We start from the raw sequence: 21,709 nt of genomic DNA, 5'->3' as shown, positions 1-21,709 counted from the left end.
CACAGATAATTGCCATGGTAACAGCAGTATTTCAAGACTCTCACACCTATACTTACACCTTTCTTAAAGAAACACAAAGCCCAACCTAGTAGAATTAAATCAGTAAATCATTGGTATGTTTTTTATTTGTTGTCGCATAGTTGTCAGGATTTAGAAAAGAAGCTGGACACTGTCACCTGCTATCGATGGTGTCTAGAAAGCACTGCTAGCACTTTGACATGTTGACTGAAAATATGTAATGACATGCAAAGAGTGACTGATGGATTTCTAGATTGTTAGGGTCAGAAGACTCTTGAGGAGAAAAATATAATTGAGAACATGAACTATGGAATGTTATAGCATATTTTAAATAGATATTTGAAATACAACTTTATTGTGATCTCACTACCAAATATTGTGATGGTACTGCAGTACTCTTATATTTGAAACTCATGGGGACATAACTGTGGTCCAAAACCAGCAAAATACGCAGGTCCAAAATACCAATTATTTATTTTTCAAACTGCCATATTCACTGAAGCCCATTTATCTCCTTCAGCATCCCAAAGATTAAGCACATGTTCTGCTCAGCTTGATAATAAAGTGGCAAACACTCCACACCACTGACATCACAGGACAGTTGCCTATAAAACTTGACCTCTGATGCTGGGCTCTGGCTTCATTCTCTTACACGTCATCATGTTTGACAGAGAGAGCAGTTGTCTGAGCAATCTGTAGATCCTGCTCATATTGTGCTGCCAATGCTGGTTCCATGACAACCTCTGGAGGTGTAAGAGGCATGGCCACAAACTCCAAGTGAGGGTCTCCAATAAGTTTTCTAGCAAGCCAAAAGAAGGGCTTCTCAAAGTTGTAGTAACTTTTAGCTGAAATTTCATAATACTGAGGATTCTTTTTCCTATGGAAGATAATTGATTTCACCTTGACTTTCCTGTACTTAATATCCATTTTGTTGACACACAACACCACAGGGCTATTTTTACATAATCCAGATCTCTTTTTCTCTATTCATATGCCAGATCTCTACTCTGGTTAGGTACATTCTTGTAAGTAATTCTTGATGTTACAACAAACATTATGATGGCACACTGATATAATTGGGTGTAATAACTGTTTCTCAGACCACCAGATTTCTCTTGGTCAGCTGTATCTCATACATTGAATTTAATAGGACCTCTGTTATTATGGAACATGAGAGTATGGACCTCAATACCCAAGGTGGTTACATACTTCTTAAATTCATCAGTCAAGTGACATTTTAGAAATGTGATTTTTCTAATACCTCCATCACCAACTAATACAAGTTTGAGCTACACTTGGGTGACCATCATGATGGTTCTTCCAGAAGTGGCTCTGTCTCCACTTGACTGAGCAATAGAAAGATGGCAGGAGCCCAATTCTGATGCTATAGAATTTTATGTGACATCTTCACTGTGCCCAATTATCTTCACTTTAGTTATGATCTTTATACTTGGGTTCTTGAAAGATTGGGAAAGTCATGCTGGTTTGGCGTAGCATCAAATTTTATCTTTGAGTGGATTTAGTTTTATTTAAAAAATATACAAGTTTGTTGGGCTTATCATCATTATTTTTATAGTGTAAATGAAGCTTTTATTGCCCATGAATAACTGATAAATGATCAGCTAAATGAAATCTGTATAATATAATGTAATATATATAATTCATATAATACAACGAACTGTCTCTAAGGTAGTTTCTGACCAAATGTTGAGTCTGAAGCATGAAGATTGAGCTATGAAAAAAAGCCCCAGAGTTTGCCTTCCACATAATTAAATAATGCAGGGTTTATGAGTTTCATCATGTCTTTATACCTGAAAAGAAATTGAATCTTGGAAAATTCTACCTGTCCTGAGGACAGCTCCCTTCTCTTAGTTAAGGGAGGATTCCTGCATCGTTAGTGCCTCTATCTCAAGGATGCCAATGTCCTGCTGAGAGAGAAGAAAAGGCACTCTTCTGTTTGATTGTTTTCTTTTGAATTAAATGTGGCAATAAATATAAATCAACCAAGATAACTGAGAAACATTTTATATTAGCATGATAGTGGAGGTGAACTTGGGTAGTATGTGATAGATGTTACCCTCTGCTTAAACTGGACAGCCTCCAAACCTTTAATGTCCCACAGGAATTTAGTGGAGGAAAAAAAAACACCACCTGAGGTTTTACATCCGTAAACCAAATTTTTTCACTCTCAAGATAAGTTCTCAAATCTCAAGGACACCCGTGGTATACCTCCTTAGAGACAGAATCATAGGATCATACATTTAGATCTAGAAATGACCTTGTATCCAGTCCAACTCTCTCATTTTACAGGTGAGGAAACTGAGATCCAGAGAGTAGAAGTGACTTGTCCCCTTCTTCAAAGACAGTATATGAGCAAGAAACTTAAAAAAAAACTGGTAAATGTGGTTTGGCTTTAGTGTTTTTGGCTACTATTGAATGATAAACTCTGACGAAATGAATTAAAAATAGTTATTAACAATGTATTACAAGCCCAGTGCTAGGTGCTGTATGCGCACAAAAGAAACATAAAAGTCCTTTCATTAAGGAGCTTATAATCCTGTTGAGAATAGATCAAATTCATATGATATAGTACATACATACATATATTTATGTATACACACAGAACATATACACACATATATGTATATGCACACACACATATATTATACTTAAGTGCTAATTAGTCTATTTCTTTTTTTTTATAAAATGTGTTTCCTTGTAAATTCAGACCTCTGATCCTAAATTCTGCCAATTGGAGCTACAGAGATCAAATTAAATTACTTTTCCCAATGATATTTCTTTAAATACTTGAAGATAACTTTAGTTCTTTCCATATCTTCTCCAGGCAAGACTTATCTATAGTATAAATGCCCCAGTTCCTTCATTTATTACATCTAACAACAATTCAAGTTCCTTCTCCATTCTAGTCATCTTTCTCTGGACTAAGTCTTTCTTAAAATCTGGGCCTTAGAATTTAACCTAGTGCCCATATATGATTTGTTCAGTGTAGGGGTAATAATTTTCTTGTTCTTGATATTGAACTTCTTTTAATATAGCCTTAAATTGCTTCCTTTTCAGAATTTCACACTGTTTATTCATATTGCACTTATAGTCAATGAAAAACCCCCAGGTCCTTTTCATATGAATGACTGTCAAACTATGTCTCCCCCCAACCTTTACATTTGATATTTAGATTATAAGCACATTTATCCCTATTGAATTGAATTTATCCCTCTATGAATTTCAATTCATCCCTACTAAGTTTAGTCATAATTTTCCAATTCCAGTCCAATTTTCCAACCTATACAGATCTTTTTGGATCTTGGTTCTCATCCAATGGTAGTTATTTTAACTCAACATTGTATGATCTGTATATTTGATAGTATACCTTATATGTACTCATACAAGTCAGTGTTACAAATGTTGAATAGGAAAGGGCCAAGGATAGAGACCTTGCCCTGGTTGATACAGACTCATTATTCAACACTGGGCAGAATTGTTCAACTCATTTTGAAGCTGACTACCATCCAGCCCACATTTCTTCCTTTTACTCACAAGGATCACATGGAAGATTTCATCAAATGCCTTGATGAAATATTGATATAATAAGTTTATAAGTTTTCTCCTAATTTATCAAGCTAGTAAAGAAGAAAATGAGGTTAATCTTGTATGACATACTTAGGGAATCCATTTTGATTCCTAGTAACTGATGCTTCCTTTTCTAGCTACTCACAGGTAATTAAAAAAGAATCTCTCTGAGAATCTTATCAGAAACTGATGTAACCTTCCACTAATTTATAAATCTGTGGGAAAATTAAAAATTTGTAAATCATTTAACCTGTTGAACCTACTCCCACCCTTTTAAAAAATTTTATCTGCCTCTAGTTTTTTTGAATTAATCATTCTCAATGATTCCTCAGAAATAAAGGATAGACATCATGTCTTTCTGTACTCTGAAGAAGCAGTTGTGATCTGAGCCCAGGACTTGATGTCAGAAAACTTGGGCTTGAGACTTGGTTCAGTGTAACAGTGGAGGGAAAAATAAACTTACTGATTCTCAGGTTCCTCATCTTTAAAATGGAGTGATGTTAACTTGTATTACCTTTTTTAAAGGGCTGTTTTGAGCTCAACAACAAACAGTAAAGCACTATATTAGATATGAATTATTATTAGCATTATTAACAAATACTGCTAACGGGAGGCATAACATTCTAGAAATTTGAATTCATTTGTTCACAGTATCTCTTTGTCTATTCCTGGCTGAAATGTCATCTTCAGTAAGTTTATCCTACTTGTCTGGAAATCATTGTTATTGACAGAGAAGAGAGAAACGGAATAGATGTTGAATAATTTTGTATTGTACCTGTTATCCTCTAACATTGCCCTGTATGTCCCCAGAATGGAGCCTATCTAGTCCTTATTCACCTTATTCCTTGAATATAATTTTTAAAAAGTCATTTTGGAGAGTTACTTTAGGATGTTTTCATAAGCCTCAATCTATTTTGAGATTTAGTCATCATGAAATATTCTTACACATTAATATCACTCTTCTTTTTATGCTTCCTTGGTTATATTACCCTGGTTCTATTTTTGATACATGTATCTTTTAAATCTTTACTCATGCCTTCGCTTTTCTTTTTCATTGGAATCATTCACAACTGTCATATCAACATTTTATTTCTGAAACTTTCTTATACTTTATAAATGGTTTTCCCCTTTATAGTTTCTGGTTATGAAGTCATATTTGCCTTTTCTGTGAGCTTTTTGAAATCTTGCTTCTTAAAGCCAGTGTACTAGTCTGACCAGTGTCCCAGAGTTTCACATTGCAATCAGGCTTGGGTCCAAATGTCAGTTTGCTACTTATTGTCTGTATGACTTTAGGCAAGTCATTTCAATTCTGCCTTTTCACAGCTATAAAATGAAGGAATTGGATTAGATGATCCAGAAGGTTCATTGCAGTTCTAATTTCTGTGATCTTACAGTCCTATGCCCATGCCAAGCATTCCTAACCTTGGCTATCACAAGCCCTTGGGTGACATAGCAATTTTCTCCTAAGATTTCTATCATTTCTGCTTAAGTATCCAGTACCTTTTTCTTGTTCAGAATTAGGTCTAAAGGCAGCACAGTGTAGTGGAGAACTGACCTTAGAATCAGGTTAACTTGAGATCATTGCATATATGTACTATTTATGTAACACTGGAGAAGTCATGTAATCTCTTAGTGTACCTTGAAACTCTCTTAAGACTATGACTTGCTGAGTACATGCAGATCTTTACTGGTATTGGAAGTAGCCTCACTGATAGATCCCTACACAATGAAATCACAGGTACTTACCAAGGAAATATTTTTCTTTGTTGTTTCCTCTCCGATTTAAAAGATGAAATTGTTAGCAAGCCAAATAAAAAAAATTATCAGAAGTGCTGCTTTTAGTAGAATGAGACTTCAGAAAGATGTCAGAATAGTTGAAATTTACCATCACTACTATATATTGTTTCCATGAGAGTTTTGTGATCAATATTGGTTATTATCATCAATTTCTTGATATTTCTTGAAAGGCTAGAATCACAGTCTACTGGCATGATAGAGTGAAGGACCAAATCAAATGTGGCAGGTATTAAAAATCATTTGCTTTCCTTAGAGTCTGGATGTTCACTCCAGGATGACCTGAAGCTACTTTTCTCTTTCCTAGATGTTCCAGTAATCAGCTCTAGGTAAGTTGACTAACTTGGCCCAAATGTCTTGGGAAACATGTAGGCAATTAGAAAGTGAGGGGACTTGTTCTCCTGATCCTTGAGACCCAGCAGAAAATGTAGGCATAAGTGGAAAATGCAATGCCTGGATTAACTGGGAGAAAGAGGCAAATGGTAATGACAACATAAGTTTAATAGGATTGAAGACAGACTTGATTGTGTAATACAAGGAGTTCCTCTAGTACCTCAGAAATTTGTTGTATGATGTTGATGTTGGATTTGTTGGGAATGTGCATGAGGAAGCTTAAAAATAATGGAGAAGGTATTTTTTCTTTTCTTTTGTTTTTGTTTGTTTGTTTGTTTTCTTTTTGAGTTGTAAAAACATTCTTGGAAATTTGTCTCCATAGAGTTTGTGTTAAAAAGCTGATCCCCTGGAAAAGGTGATGAGTGACATCTACTGGAAAACAGATGACCTGCCAAATTGCAGACAAGTGAACAGATTGAAGACTGAAGGCTGAATTATGATGAGTGTCATCTGCTATAGCTGAACTGCCAAGCTATGGAACTTATTAAGGAGATCTGGAAGCAGATGAATGACAATGAAAATTGAATAGTAGGAAACTGGTGCTTCATGGGATAGTGCTGAGAATGAGAGGGATTCCATGTGCTGATCAATGAGGGAGTTATAGCATATCAGTGGAAGGAGTAAGCAATAGGGAATATCTACAAGGAGCATTGATGACAACTTCTGATCAGTGGAAGGTGACAGCTATAGGAAGCATGGTACTTAACACAGCAAGAACTATGTAAAGGAATAGACAACTAGAGGAATAAGCTCCAATTGCTTCTGGATGTAGCTCTACCAAGGGTACAACTATAAGGCACAGAGACTGTATGGGTTTCTTAGCAGTAAGGACACTCATTGTGGGGTATTTTTACCCTACCAGCTTACATGCCAGTGCTATCTGTATCTCCTAATTGTAAATACAACTTTACTTTTTTGATCCTGTGTTCTTGTAAGGGAGGTTGATGACTACTGAAGTTTTCAGATGATCTATGTGGGGTCAATGATCCAGAGAGGTAACACAAGGATAATATTATGGAATTTAATGGGAATAAAATTAAGTTCTACAAATAAATTCAAACAATCAGTTATATAGGCAAAGTATGGAGGAAGCATGACTAATCAAAGGTTTATGTGAAAAGATCTAGAGGTTTAAATGGGTGACCAACTCAACATGAATCTAAAGTATAACGTAACAGCCAACAATGCTAGTGTGTTCTTAAGTTGTATTCAGAGAAGCACAATGTCTGTGCCTAGAGAGGTGATAGTCCCACCCACTGTACTGTGTTATTGGACCATATCTAGTCTCTTTGGGAATTTGGCTGCCACATTTCAAGAAGGCTATCGACAAATTGGAAATCATCTGATGAGGGTAGCCATGATGGTGAGGAAACTTGAGACTGGGACATAGGAAGATTAGTTGAAGTAACTGGCGATAGTTAGCCTGGAGAACAGAAGTCTTATTAGTGATCTGATTTTCACTTATTCTTCACTTATTTCTTCACTTATTTGAAGTGCTGTCACATGGAAGAAGAATTAGCCTTATTCTGCCTGACTCCAAAACGAAGAAAAAAAAACACTAATAGTAATGAGATAAAGGTACAGATTTCAGCTTGATATAAGAAAAAAAAATTCTAATAATGAAGCTGTCAAAAAAGAAAAGAAATGCACCCCTTTTTAGAGGGAGTGGGTCCCTTTCAGTGAAGACTTCAAGTATAGGCTAGGTGACCACTTTTCATGAATGTCATGGATTGGATAAATGTTGAGGTGCAGGTTGAAATTTAATACTTCAATTTACTGCCATTGATGACATTTTGTGATTCTTGTTTCAATTGATGGTCTGAATTGCTCCCATGACTACTCTTGGGGCAGTGAATACCCCAGATCCATCTGCCTAGGCAGTCCCTTAAAGCCTCCTAAGATATTTGGAAAATGGCAATAGCGTGCTTCTCATAGTCTGAGCCCCATTAAAGCACACAGATAAAAATCTTTTTTGAAAGACCAAAGTCTATTTAGAGCTCATACAGAACTAAAATTGTTACATAATTTCTAGAATTTTTTTGTTTAAACAAACATATAGCAAATATAGAAATCTATACAAAACAGCTTACATAAATGTGAAATATATTTTAAATAACCAATTTTAATTTAATTGCAAATATGTTCCTGAAAGCATTGTGGAAGTAAATTATAAATAAACACTTTCCCTATATCAAAGAAAAAATTCTAAACTTAATAAATACCAAATAAAATAAACATTTCTTGTATGTAATAGAACAGAAAAGGAATATTATAAGTAAAACTGTTCATCTATACTATGTATAGCTTTTAAATATATTTTCTTTTATATATATTATATATGTTTTCTTTTAAAATATATAATAAATTCAGCATGTACTTCTTCTTGTTTACATTCTATTCTTTTCTGAGCATTTTTTTAAAAAAAGACCAATGGTCCCCTTTTTTTTCATTTTCATGGGTTTTTTTTGGCTATCCTATCCCTAGATACCCTCACCCCATTGGGAAAAAAAAACAAAACCCTTGTAACAAATATCCATAGTAAAATAAAACAAATTTCCGCATTTACCATGTTGTCACTTTATAATAATTCTCCCAGTTCTGTTCACTTAACTTTGCATCACTTTGTACAAGTCTTCCCAAATTTCTCTGAAACTATCCCTTTTGCCACTTTTTATAGTGCCAAAATACATCCATATACCATCATTTATTCATCAGTTCCCAAATTTATTGATACCTCCTTAGATACTGGTTCTTAACTATATAAAAAAGAGGTGCTATAAATACATTTTAACTTATGGGTTTCTTTTCCTCTTTCTTTGATACCTTTGAGATACAGGCCTAACAATAATATCATTGAATCATGGGATATGTAGAGTTCAGTGACCTTTTTTTTACATAGTTCCAAATTTCTTTCCACAATGAATGGACCAATTTGCAGCTTCCCCAATGGAACATTAGTACATCTATCTTCTTACAGTACCACCAACAACTGTCATGCTCTTTTTCTTTTTTGCCTATTTTTGACAATATGATGGTTTTCAGGGGAAAAGCCAGAGTTGCTTTAATTTGTATTTCTCTAATTAGTAGTGATTTGGAACATTTTTTATATGATCTTGGATTTCTTTCTTTGAAAAATTCATGTTCCTATTTTGACCTTTTACTTGTATGTTCTTTTTCTTAAAAAATTGAGTTTGTTCCTTATTTCCTTATATAAACATCTCTCTGTCTCTCTCTCTGTCTCTCTGTCTCTCTGTCTCTGTCTGTCTCTCTTTATATGTATATATATATGTATATATGTAATGATGCCCTTATCAGAGAAACTTGTTGCAAAGATTTTTTTTAACCAACTACCTGTTTCCCTTCCTATCAGGAGTATCTTAGACTTAATTCCAGACAATAGGCTTCTAATAATATAGCTTCTTCTGCATTAATACACATTTTTCATTTCAACTTAATCAATCTCCTTATTTTTGCCTGAATGTGGAATTCTCTCTTTCATCTCTTTGCATTGTGCAGGATTCCTCCACCTCTGCCATGCCTCTCTTCTCCATTCCTCCTCCTAGATTCCCCAGATTTCTTTACAGAATCACAGAATTTGAGAGTGGGAAGAAACATCAGAGTCCACCTAGTCTCAACCATACCCCCCCAATACAATAGACCCAGTAAATTGTCATACATCTTCTGCTGGATGACTTCCAATGAGGGAGAATTTACTACATCTCAAGGGAGTCTATTCTATTTTGTAGACTCCTGATTGTTAGGATGTTTTTCCTTGTCATTAAATCTAAATGCTTGACTGTGCAACTTCTACCCACTGCCCTTGATTCTTTATTCTGGATCTAAGAGAACAAGTCTAATTCCTTCTCCACATTTCAAATATTTGGAAACAGCTTTGTTCTCCTTGAATCTTCCTTCTTCAGGCAAGATATCCTAAAGTTCGTAAAATGATCTTCATATGGCTTGGATTAAAGAGTTTACCATACTGGCTGTTCTTATCTGGATACTCTCTAGCTTGTTATCCTCTTTCCCAAATTTCAAAGTTCAACTTAGTTGCCATTTGCCATAGGAAGCCTTTCCCAGGACATCTAATTGTCAGTGTTCCCCCCCCCCCCCCCAATCATATTTTTCTCCTCTTAAAAAAAAGTTACTGATACCTTTGGCTTTGACATTACCTCCTTTTCTGAATATAGCCCTTCATCTTCCCTATCCAGTGTCATCCTTTGTGACAAAGTATAAAAAAGAAATATGTAAAACAATAGTACAGCAAAACTAATAGGTATCATCTGAGTCTGTCAGCATATAGGATCTTCCACAGTTACCCTCTTCTGCAGAGTTTTCTCTCTTTTTTCTAAGGCTAAGCATATATGATGTAGTTGCATAATCTTCAGACTTTTTATTATTGTTATTACCATTTACATTACTGTAGTAATTGTGTATATTTTGGGGGCTTCTGTGTCAATTTACATACCTTCCAATGTGCCTCTGAATTTTTCATCTTCATTTTTCTCAAAACACAGTAATATTTCATAATTCATGTGCCACAATTTATTCAAATGTTTCCATATTGATAACAATAGAGATAAATAACATTTTATAGCACTTTAAGGTTTACAAAGTGCCTTACATTCACATTATTTTTTTTGCTTCTCACAACAACCCTACGAAGTAGGTGCTCTTATTGCTACCACTTTATAGATGAAGAACCTGGGGTTTAGAAAAGTTAATTGACTTACCCAGAGTCAAGTAGTTAGTGAGTGTCTGAAGCAGCACTTAAATTCAAGACTTCTTGACTCCACAGCTAGCATTGTAAGCCAATACGCTTCCTAATTTTAGCCCCCTTGCACCAGTTTTTTAGCTGCTATGAAAATATTTGGTGGGCATTAGGACTGTCTTTTACTGTTTTTGTTATGCTATGGCTGTAGCAGTAACATTTCTGGATCAAAAGGCACATATATTTTATTTACTTTTCTAACATAATTTAAAATTAGTTTCCAGGATGATTTGACCAATTCTACAACCTTTGAGTATTGACTATTTCAATCATTTGTTGTCTTTACCAAATTAATGTGCATGAGGTGAAACCTGAGAGTTGTTTTGATGTGAATTTCTCTTATTATTAGTGATTTGGAACATCCTTTTATATGCTGATTAAGGTTTTAATTCTTTTGAGAATGGTTTGTTCACATTCTTTTGCCATTTATCTAATGGGGAATAGCTTAGTCTTATGTATTTGTGGAAGTTTACTGATATTTTGGATATCAAACCCTTAGATATAGTTGATGGAAAGATTTTTCCAAATAGACAGCTTTCCTTCTTATTTTAGCTACACTGATTTTTGTTTGTGCAAAAGTTTTCAACTTCATATAACCTAAACTATTTTGCCTGATGTGATAATTTCAGTTCTATGTTTGGTTAAGAACTTTCCTCCTATCCATATATGTTAAAGGTATCTCATCTCTTTCTCATATTTTTTTTTAATGGTATGACTTTTGTTATTCAGGCTGCATAAGAATTTTCAGGTCATCGTGGTGTGTGGTATACGATATTACTATAAATCCAATTATTCCTAAGCTGCTTTCCAGTATTACCAGCAGTTCTCATCAAATAGTGAGTTCTTTCCAAAGTAAGTCATATTCTCGAGTTATTGAGTTTGATTTTTTTTATTATTCCTTATCTAGTCCATTTCATTGGTTTACTTCTCTAATTTTTAATAAGTGCCAAATAACTTGATGATTACTGCTTTATAAATTTATGTAATTTATAATTCAAGTTCTAGAAGTACTATTCTTCCTTCTTTCCTAATTTTACCCCATTGTTTTCTTTGGTGTTCTATATCTGTTCCCCTCCAAATGAAATTTGTTGTTATTTTGTCTATTGCTATAAAGGACTTCTTTGGTAGTTTCATTGCCACAGTACTAGCCCTATGTATTAAGTAGATGGCATCACCATTTTTATTGTATTGACATGTCCCTGTTATAAATAAAGACTATTCTTCAAGTTTTGCTGAGTTTTTAAAAAAAATTTCCTTAAAGAATGTTTTTTAATTGTACCTATACATGTCTTAAGTGTGTCTTGGTTGGTTATGTCCCACATATTTAATATATTTTATAGTTATTTTCAGTTGAAATTCCATTTCTTTTTCTCCTTCTAGACTTTAATGTATCTATTTAAAAATACTGTCGAATTTGTGAACTTATTGTTTATCCTATTAAATTACTGAAGCTAATACTTGTTTCATTTGGTTTCTTTGTTGATTTTCAAATGTTTTCTAAGTAAGCCTAATGTTAACAAACAGGAATAGTTTTGTCTCTCTTTGCCTATGTTTATGTCTTTAATTTTCTTCTCTTGTTTTAATGCAATTGCTAGTATTTATAGGACTATTTCAGTGGAGAAAAGAGCACATCCCTGTTTTGATTCTATATTTATTGAGAAATATTTTTAGTATTTCCCCATTTCTAATAATATTCATTTTGGCTTTAGATACTTTTTTTTTTAAAAAGCATATTAAAAAGGTTTTAGTCCACTAAACCACAAGATTATTATCACATGAACTATATTGTTTATCCATATCTTCACCATTCTTTATTTCTCCAGTTGAATTTTAAAACCAAATAAAGTGCTTTATATTTATACCTATTACATTTCATTTTATTTTATTTGGTATATACAACTTGTCTACTAATAATTTTTGATCCTCTGATTTTGTTATCTAACATATTAACTATGCCTCTCTACTTAGTATCATCTGTAAATTTGGTTAACATAACATCTATGCATTCATTCCAGTCAATTATTATTGTTTTTTAACAGAAGCAAGTAGGGCCAAGTATAGGGTTCTCAAGCTATCTACTTGTGATTTAGTGATAGTGATAGTTTGACAGAAGCCCATTAATTAATTTTTTTGGTCTAGTTGTCCTACAAATTCATAATTCATCTAACTATGCTATCATCCATGTGACATCTCTTCATCCTATTCACAAGAATTTTGAAAAAGAAACTATCAAAAAGATACTGTTAAAGTCTAGCTAACCTTGTAATATTGGCATCCTCTTTGTCTTCTCAGCCTTACAGCCCTATCAAAAAAGAAAATGAAGTTAATCTGTCATCATTTCTTCTTATAGTGATTATTGCTTCATTTTCTATGTGCTTAAAATTTTATTTTAATAATGCCTTGTAGAATTTACCCATAAGTCAAATTCATTGTCTCATAATTTAAAAAATTTACCTTATTATCCTTTTTGAAAACTGATATTTAGCCATTCTTTTGTTTGTGTCACTTCTCCCATTCACCATGGTTTTTATTTATTTTTTAAAATTTAAATAATGAAAAAATTTAAATACATCTTACAGATGTGTTTATTTCTTTCCATAACAATCATTTCTTCCACCTCTCTAGACTGAGCCTTCATTTGTGACAAAGAGAAAATAATTTAACAAACTTCTAATGCAATGACTATATATAACAGATCATGCAACATTTTGCCTTAGTAGTCCTCTGCATCTCTGAGGTGAGAAAGGGATTATCTGCTTCTCAGGACCTATACTGATTTTTCAGTTATTCTGATTTTGGCTCTCTGTCAATGATCTTTTAATTTACATTTATAACATCATTGTAAATACTGTTCAAAGTTTTGCTTCTTTCCTTCCATTGTGATTTATATCCATCTTCCCATGTTTTTCTAAATTGCTCACATATATCTTGCAGGAGTGGGGAACCTACGGCCTCAAGACTATATGTGGCCCTTTGGTCCTAAAGTGCAACCCTCTGACTGAACCCAAATTCCCTTAATAATCCCCTTAGTAAAAGGATTTGTTCTGTAAAACTTGGACTTAGTCAAAGGGCTGCACCCAAGGACCTAGAAAGTCACATGTGGACTCAAGGTCACAGGTTCCCCATCTCTGATCTAGGAAATGGGGGCAGGAGAAAGGAAATTGACCCTTGAACCAATTGATTTCCTGCCCAGCCCAAATGACGTAATCATAAAAAGTAAGTGGAAGATAATAGAATGATGAGGTATAAATATGTCACTTAACCTATTTGCCTCAGTTTTCCCAACTGTAAAATTGTAATAATAATCATACCTATCTCTCAGGGCTGTTGTGAAAATCAAATAAGATAATATTTCTAAAGTGCTTAGCATGGTGCCTGACACATATACATAAATGCTAGCATTATTACTATTATTATTATCAAAATGAACCGGCAAAAATCTTTACAACAAATTTCTCTGATAAAGGTCTTGTTTCTAAGACATACAATGAAATGATTCAAATATTAAAGAATAGCAGCCATTCTTCAATTGATAAATAGTGAATGGATGTGAATAGGGAGATCTCAAGGGAAGAAATCTAAAGTATTTACAGACATAAAAAGATTCCATATCCCCAATAATTAAAGAAATACAATTGAAAGTAGCTCTGAGGTTCTATCTCATACCCATAAGACTGACAGAATTGATGAAAAATGAAAATGACAAATATTGGGGGGCACATTGATGCACTGTTAGTGCTGCCCCTATGGAGAGAAATTTCAAATTATGCCTCCAAAGTTACTAAATAATGAATATCCTTTCATCCAGCAATACCAATAATACTACTAGTATTACTAATACTAGTGTCACTAGTATTTCCATACCAGTATTACTAGTATTTTCATACTAGTGATATTGCTGGATGAAATTTTTGTACAGAATTGATGTACTAGTAGATGCTGAAGAGGTCAAAGAAAGAGGAAATGGCCCTATAAGTGCAAAAGAACTTAAAATATATCTTTTTATTATGACAAAGTGTTGGAAACTAAGGGATTGCCCATCAGTTGGGGAATGACTGAACAAATTATGGTACATAATTGTATAATTATAATTATACATCATATATAATTATAATGGAATGGAATGCTATTGTTTGTAAGAAATAAAACTGTTTCAGAGAAACCTGGGAAGACTCATGTGAATATCTGCAGATTAAAGTAAATAGAATCAGGAGAACAAATTGCACAATGACAACTGTACTATAAAAATAAAAAAAAAACCCTTAAAAGCCATATGAACTATGATCAATGCAGTGACAAGCCATAACTCCAGAGGACAAATGATGAAGCATGCTACCTACTTCTTGATAGAGAAGTGATGGATTCAAGATGCAGAATGAGACATATAGTTTTTGGACATAGGTAATGTAGGAATTTATTTTGCTTGACTGTACATATTTGTCACAAGGGCTTATTCTTTTCTTCTTTGTTGGGGTGATGAGTGGAGTGGGAAGGACAGAAAACAATTTTTTTGTTAATTGAAAAAGAAGAGAGTAATGGAAAAAGAAGTTAATTTTTTTATTTGGGAGTCAAACTATGGGAAGGAACAGACAAAAAGAGCGCAGCTGAGCAACTCGACCAAAAGAGATGATGCACCCAAGCGAGTACAATGAGAAGAGAAAATATCATGAGAAATGAAAAAAAAACATCATAGAGACAATAATTATCTTGCAATATATATTCCATATGTGCTTGTCTCACTTCCAATGTACTCTAAGTTTGTGTTTTCTGGTTGACTCTTAATGTACTTGTTAGAGAATCCACCTCAGATTTGTGGGGTGGGGGAATATTTTGTAGCTATTGTTCTTATTGTACCGTCTCAGTGAGCTTTGAGTTAATTTTTCCAACAGGCTGATTTCTAAAACATAAAAATACTGATGTGGGCTCATGCTATGAAAGTGCGTAACCAAAGAGAATCTTTGAATGTGGCAGTAATAGCCCTACCACCACCCCAGGAACTAAATGTATCAATTCAAGGACAAGTTGAAGGTATAGCCATGTAGGGGGTACTACACATAATATCTTACTGCACAATAATCTTTCATTACCTTCACAGAGCATAATCTTTTTAGCCATTACCCAGTTGGTAGACTTCTGGTTCATTCCTAGTTGTTTGCTGCAACAGTGCTACTCTGAATATTTCAGCATATATTGGACCATGATTCCTCTAGGATATTATGTCAAATTGTGAGCTCTCTAGGTCAAAATGTATATACAATTTAGTCACATTTCTTACATAATTCCAAATTGATATCCCAAACTGTTGTATCACTTCACACCTCTACCGATAGTATTAGTGTGTCTGTCTTCCCATAGCCCTTCTGACATTAATTATTCCTATTTTTTTCCACCTTTGCCAATTTGCAGACTAGAAGGTAAATTCGCAGAACTACTTTACTTTGTATTTTTATTGGTGATTTGGAACACATTTCCTTGTAATAATACATAGTTTGAAATTTTTCTTTTGAAAGCTCTCTCATTTGACCATTTACCTATTGCTGAATATACTTGGGAGCTGTTGCTGCTAACTACTATGGAAAACTGTCTATTTACCCTGTCAATTTTCTGTGCCACAGACACTGTCAGTAGGGACCTCTAAGACAGGCTTTTTGTGGCAAGCTTTCCTGACTTTTCTCATATTACCTGATACTTACTAAACAGGTATAATTAATCAGCAATTAATATTTCATACTGTACAAGTATGAGGTGGGATTTTTCTTCACAGGGCACAAACTGGGTCATGTCCAAATGGAAGGGGGCTGACGGATTCTCCTAGTAGGGCATCATTTTCTCTTCTTCCCTCCTCATATTCAGTTCAATACTTTTTATTTCCTCACCCTGTCTTTCTCTGTCACCACATGGCCAACCTTTGGGTAAACTGCTCTCAGAATTGCATGTACAAGCCTGAAAAATGCAATTTATGATAATATATGTGTGGAGCTTCATTAGACTGCTTATAGCAGTGTTTCCTGAGGATATTCTAGGCATGAAAACATAAAGATGTTGTAGACGTGAAGAATGGGCATGATTTGGAAAAGTAGAGTTGTAAGAGAAGGATAAATTGGAATTATTATAAGAAAAACCTTGGAATTAGGGATATACATCCTGTATTCAAGGGACAGGGAAGAGACTCCTGGCTGGAGCACAGGACTACTACACTCCTCATTATGTTGTGAGCTTCTTGAGATCAAGGACTGTAATCTGCTGCTTTTTACAACTCTAGTGCTTAACACAGTGTCTGGCACATAGTCGGCATGTAATAAATATTTATTGACTTACTGACTGATTGTATTAGTGAGTTCTTCACCTACTGCACTCTGAACCATTCCACAAGGAACAAAAGACCTATCAGTTAAAGGAGTAAAGAAAGAGCCAGAGTTGGGCTCTAGCATTTTGACAGGCCAACATGTCATCTCCATAGTTGGGCAAGCTGTCTTATCATGCTAAATTTATGTTAGAGTACATTTATCTAAAGCCCTGTTCACTTGCCCTTAAATCTTTCTAGATATAGCATTGCCACTTTGAATGAAACCTTTCTGACCAATGTAGCTTCTTTTTTTTTCAAGCCTCTGATCCCAACACTGAAGTTCCCAACACTGAAGTAAAGCTCTGATTTTTTTTTTATTCTACAAGAAAAAAATGCACTTTCAGAGTCAGACTTTCATAGCTTTATAGTCAAATTAGTGTAAAGGGAAATTCTGACAAGCTTTATGAAAATAGCCTTCACCGGGAAGATAGAGTGTTTGCTAGGTCCAGAAAATATTTAAAACTTAGAGAAGTAAATACAAATGCTCACAAGTCAAATGGGGAATTTTGCTATGTCGCGTATGATAAGAATTTCAGATACAAAGTAAAAACTTACGTACTTACTGCTAAATTTCATTTGAATAAAAGCTCTGTAACAATTGGTTCTTCCCTTTGCATAGCTACCACGTCTAAGAATAACCATACACTTTGGTGCCCCACATTATTCATTTAATTAGAAAGATATACCAATAGAGGACATTACTAACACGTAACATGTCAATACTAATTCTTATTTTTGGACTGTGTCTTACATAACTGCATTCTCTCCCCTTGCCCCCTTCTCCTCAAGATATAATGCATTGTTCTGCACACAGCAGTGCCTAATGTTTGTAGAAGTGAATGGAGAAGAGTTCAGCTTCAATTTGTCAAAATTCACCCTATGCTCATAAAAGTGTTGTATATCATTATTTGAAATGTTTTAAACAATTGACCATGACAGTATCCATACAGCAAACGTATTAAAACAGATAGCACAAAACCATGGTTTTTATACTGCCAAATCATGTTGGGTCCTTCAAAAATAAATGCTCTCCTTTATGTGGAGCCATTTATGAGGCTTTATAGGACAGGGAAAGCAAGGAATTCCAGATATGTAGATTGTTTTTTTACCCAAAATACCCGGCTTTCAGTTCCTCAGAATCTAAATCATAGGACCATTTAGAAGCACAGCAGCTGATTCTAATTGCTGGAAGGGTACTAGCAGATAATAAAATTCTATCATTAGACAAATTTCATTTCAAAATAATTTATGGATGTCAAGTTTGTGCTTATTTGTTAATATTTGAATGTAGTGAAAGACACCAAAATAATCTGCATTGTGGAGAAGGCATTGTGCTGTAATGAAATGACCAATGGACCAGATATTAGGAGAGCTGGGATCTAGTCCCAACACTGCCATTCATTATCTATATGACCTTGGACATATTCACTTGGATGCCATGGGCCTCAATTTCCTAATCTGTCACAGGAAGGAGTTAAAATAAATGATTTCTAAGGTCACCACTAGCTTAAGTGTTCTGTCATTTTATGGATGGACCAATGTTAATGAAGTTGGGGTAGTCCATAAGGTGGTTGTATATCATTTTTTCCATATCAAATCAGTGTCATCATTCTATATAAGAGCACCCATGACAATGGAAGGTTAGTAGACCTGTCACTATGTTAGCAGGAAGTTATAAATATTAGAGTTTACTTGTTTTTTGACAACATTACAAAGAAAAATAAACTCATAACACCTTTAATTTCCTCAAATTTAGGTTTCTAGAGATTGATTTTTATCATCACCATCATCAACAATAACAAGCACTGATGAAGTACCTACCACACATCAGGCACTGGGCTAAGCTCTGGAGAGACAAAGAAAGGCCAAATACTGAGTCACTGCCTTCAAGAAGCTTGCATTCTAATCGGGGGAAGGGGAGACAAGGGCTAAGTACACACAAGATATATACAGTATAAATGGGAGGTAATATTTCATCTCTTTCTCTGATGGGTATGACTTTCAGGCTATGCATGCCTGATCTCCAGCCTCCAGGGCAAAAAGGAAAGGTAAGGCCCTTTCATCTGACCCTGCCTTTCATTTCCTGCTGCATTTATAAAGGAAAGGTATTTATGAAAAGGAAAGGAGCAGAGAACAAGGTTTCTATCTCTAGTTGCCTGGGTATGACTTCCATCTTCTGCTTTTCTGCCTCCTGCCTGATCTCTAGCCTTTGGAGGGAAGAGAAGCAGAGAAATAGGGGCCTATCATCTCTTTCTGGGTATGTCTTTTGCCTGATCTTCAGCCACATCTGGAAGAGGAGAGGAACCTTTCATTTAATGATTAATATATACCTGGCCATATCCTACATATTCCTGTGATTTTGAACCCCCACATGTCATCATCCAAATCCCATTCCTATCACCCACCACTCAGTTCTTTGTTCTCAGCCCCTCAACCCTCCCAACTTAAAGTCCCACCAAATGCTACCCATATTTTCCATTGTGCCCTCTGAAATTCCTGCTCCAGAGGCAACAAATTTCCCTTCATCTTAAATCTTTTTCTCCACTACTCTTTCCATTTTTTAGAAATCACTAAGACCTGGCTCCACACTGTTGACACAGCCCCTCTCTGGAGACTAAGAAGGAGGGATAAGAGAGAAGAAGAATCAGGAGAGAACACTGGCATGACTATATAGAGAAGAGAGACTATTCAGGAAAAGAGTGATTGACAGTTTTAAAAGCGCAGGAAGGTCAAGAAGGATAAAAATTGAGAAACATTCACTTGATTTTGGTGATTAAGAGAACACTGATAACTTTAGAGAGAGCCTTTTCAGTTGAATGATGTCAGAAGCCAGACCACATGGAGTTTAGAAGAGAAAGAGAGGAGAGGAAGGAGAGGCACCAAGCTTTCTCGAGGATTTTAAGCAATAAAAGGAAAAAGAGATATGAAGCTAGCTAGAGGGGATGATCAAATCAAATGAAAGTTTTTTTAAGTTGGAGGGGGCAATGTGAGTGTTTGTAGACAAGAGGGAAGCAACCAGTATATAGGGAGAGATTAGAGACTAGTAAAAGCCTGGGGAAGATAGTGTGGGAAGTCTTTTGGAGGAGTTCAGATAGAAGGAGATTGAGGGTATACATAGAGAAGTTTACCTTGTCAAGGACACAAGGTGAAGAAGATAGTAATGGAAGGCATCTGAGTGACATAAAATGAGGAAGAGGGAAGAAGGTACTCTTAGCAAATAACTTCATTTTTTTTTTCATGTGAATATGAGGCAAGGTCCTTATTTGAGAAAGTGGAGGATAGGAGTACCACAGGAAGCTTCATGTGAGACAAAAAGGTATGGAATATCTATTGTGATAAGTGGGATAGTGAATCAATTAGAAAGTTATAAAAGGAGTGTTTTGCTGCTTGAGGGCCCAATTAAGATGATCAATCAATCAATAGACATTTATTAAGTGGCTACTATACCAGGTACTGTGATATCTATCTATGTTTATATATCTATACAGACAACAAATTCCCCTTTATCTTAAATCTTCTCCTCCACCACTCTTTCTAACTTCTGGAAATCACTAAAATCTGGCTCTCCACTAATGACACAGTCTAGCCACCTTTCCCAGGTAACTAAGAAAAAGGATAAGAGAGGATAAGAATCATAGATCTATACCTATATTTATTGATATAGATATAGTTAGATTGATCTTCCTCTCTCTCTTTTTCTCTCTCTTGCTCTCTTTCTGTTTGTCTCTGTCTCTCTGTCTCTGTCTCTCTCTCTCTCTCTCTGTACAAGGGGACAAAGTATGCCCTTGAGTGGGGAGGATAGTGTAGAACTGGACTGATTCACCAAGGGGTCAAATTAGAGATAGAAGGATAGTGTAGTCAGGGCAGAGGTGATGGTCTGGGAAAGGGCTGAGGAATGGAAGGAGGGGTGTGCTGGAGTCAGTTTATTCTGGCTTGCAAGAGTTGATTATTAAATTTGTGGTGTGAGCATTTGTATCTCAGAAATTGCAAATGATACAAATCAGGGCTTGATTTATTGTTTTGTTGATTGTCCACACTTAAGAAAGTGATGGAGAAAATAATTTCTCCCTTTAAAAACAAACAGCTAGGATCTTTGAGTGGCCAATGTCTACAAAGATCACATTTTGTGACTTTCAGACAAATAGTCTCTTTGTATCTAAATCTTTGGCCAATAAAACTTTCGTTAGTTTATCTTTCTTTCTGCCTTACTATCCCTAACCCTGTTCTTCACCTTCACAGTAATCTCAAATCCTTCCACCAAGGGATGTGTTGGTAAATATTTAACAACTAACTTAAAAATATGCATAATGCACTCTCAAGTTTAATCTGCATTCTTAATATTTTCTCACCTACAATTTTCATTCTTTGGCTCCATGATTTGTAGGCATCTAGTGTTAGTGAGAGAATATTGGTGTTACAAAGATGGACTACTTTTTTTTTTTTTTTGGCAACAAGCTCTCTGGGATTATTGAAAATACAATTACCCAAAACAAAGTGGCCTAATCTCCCTCTCCTATTTGATTCTGGGTCCAACTCTTTGTTTATCTGTAGTGCCTGTCTCAGATATATGAACTGATGAACAACTGAATGGGTGGCCTTTCCAACTGTATGTCATGAAAAACACTATAGACAAAATGTATGCCTGGGAAAGGAGGTAGGCCAGTCATATATCAAGAATGAGGGATAACACATGGACAGCCTGAACACTACTCTGGTACCTATAAAACATGAAAAGAACCAGAGGCAGACCTTTAGCATGTTGTGTGAATCTTTTGGGGAAGAAAAGATGAGAAAGTATG

General features: G+C 35.0%; 1 pseudogene; it reads right to left on the bottom strand.

Annotated features, from left to right (window-relative positions):
* Positions 1–666: 666 nt before the first annotated feature.
* LOC114054429 overlaps positions 667–21,709 on the bottom strand; it is a 132,589-nt pseudogene continuing 111,546 nt past the window's right edge.

Source organism: Vombatus ursinus, unplaced genomic scaffold (assembly GCF_900497805.2).
Source record: "Vombatus ursinus unplaced genomic scaffold, bare-nosed wombat genome assembly UNPS02014813.1, whole genome shotgun sequence".
NCBI classification, from domain to species: domain Eukaryota; kingdom Metazoa; phylum Chordata; class Mammalia; order Diprotodontia; family Vombatidae; genus Vombatus; species Vombatus ursinus.
The sequence above is the reverse complement of the archived record's forward strand: the minus strand, read 5'-3'. Positions and strand labels throughout refer to the sequence as shown.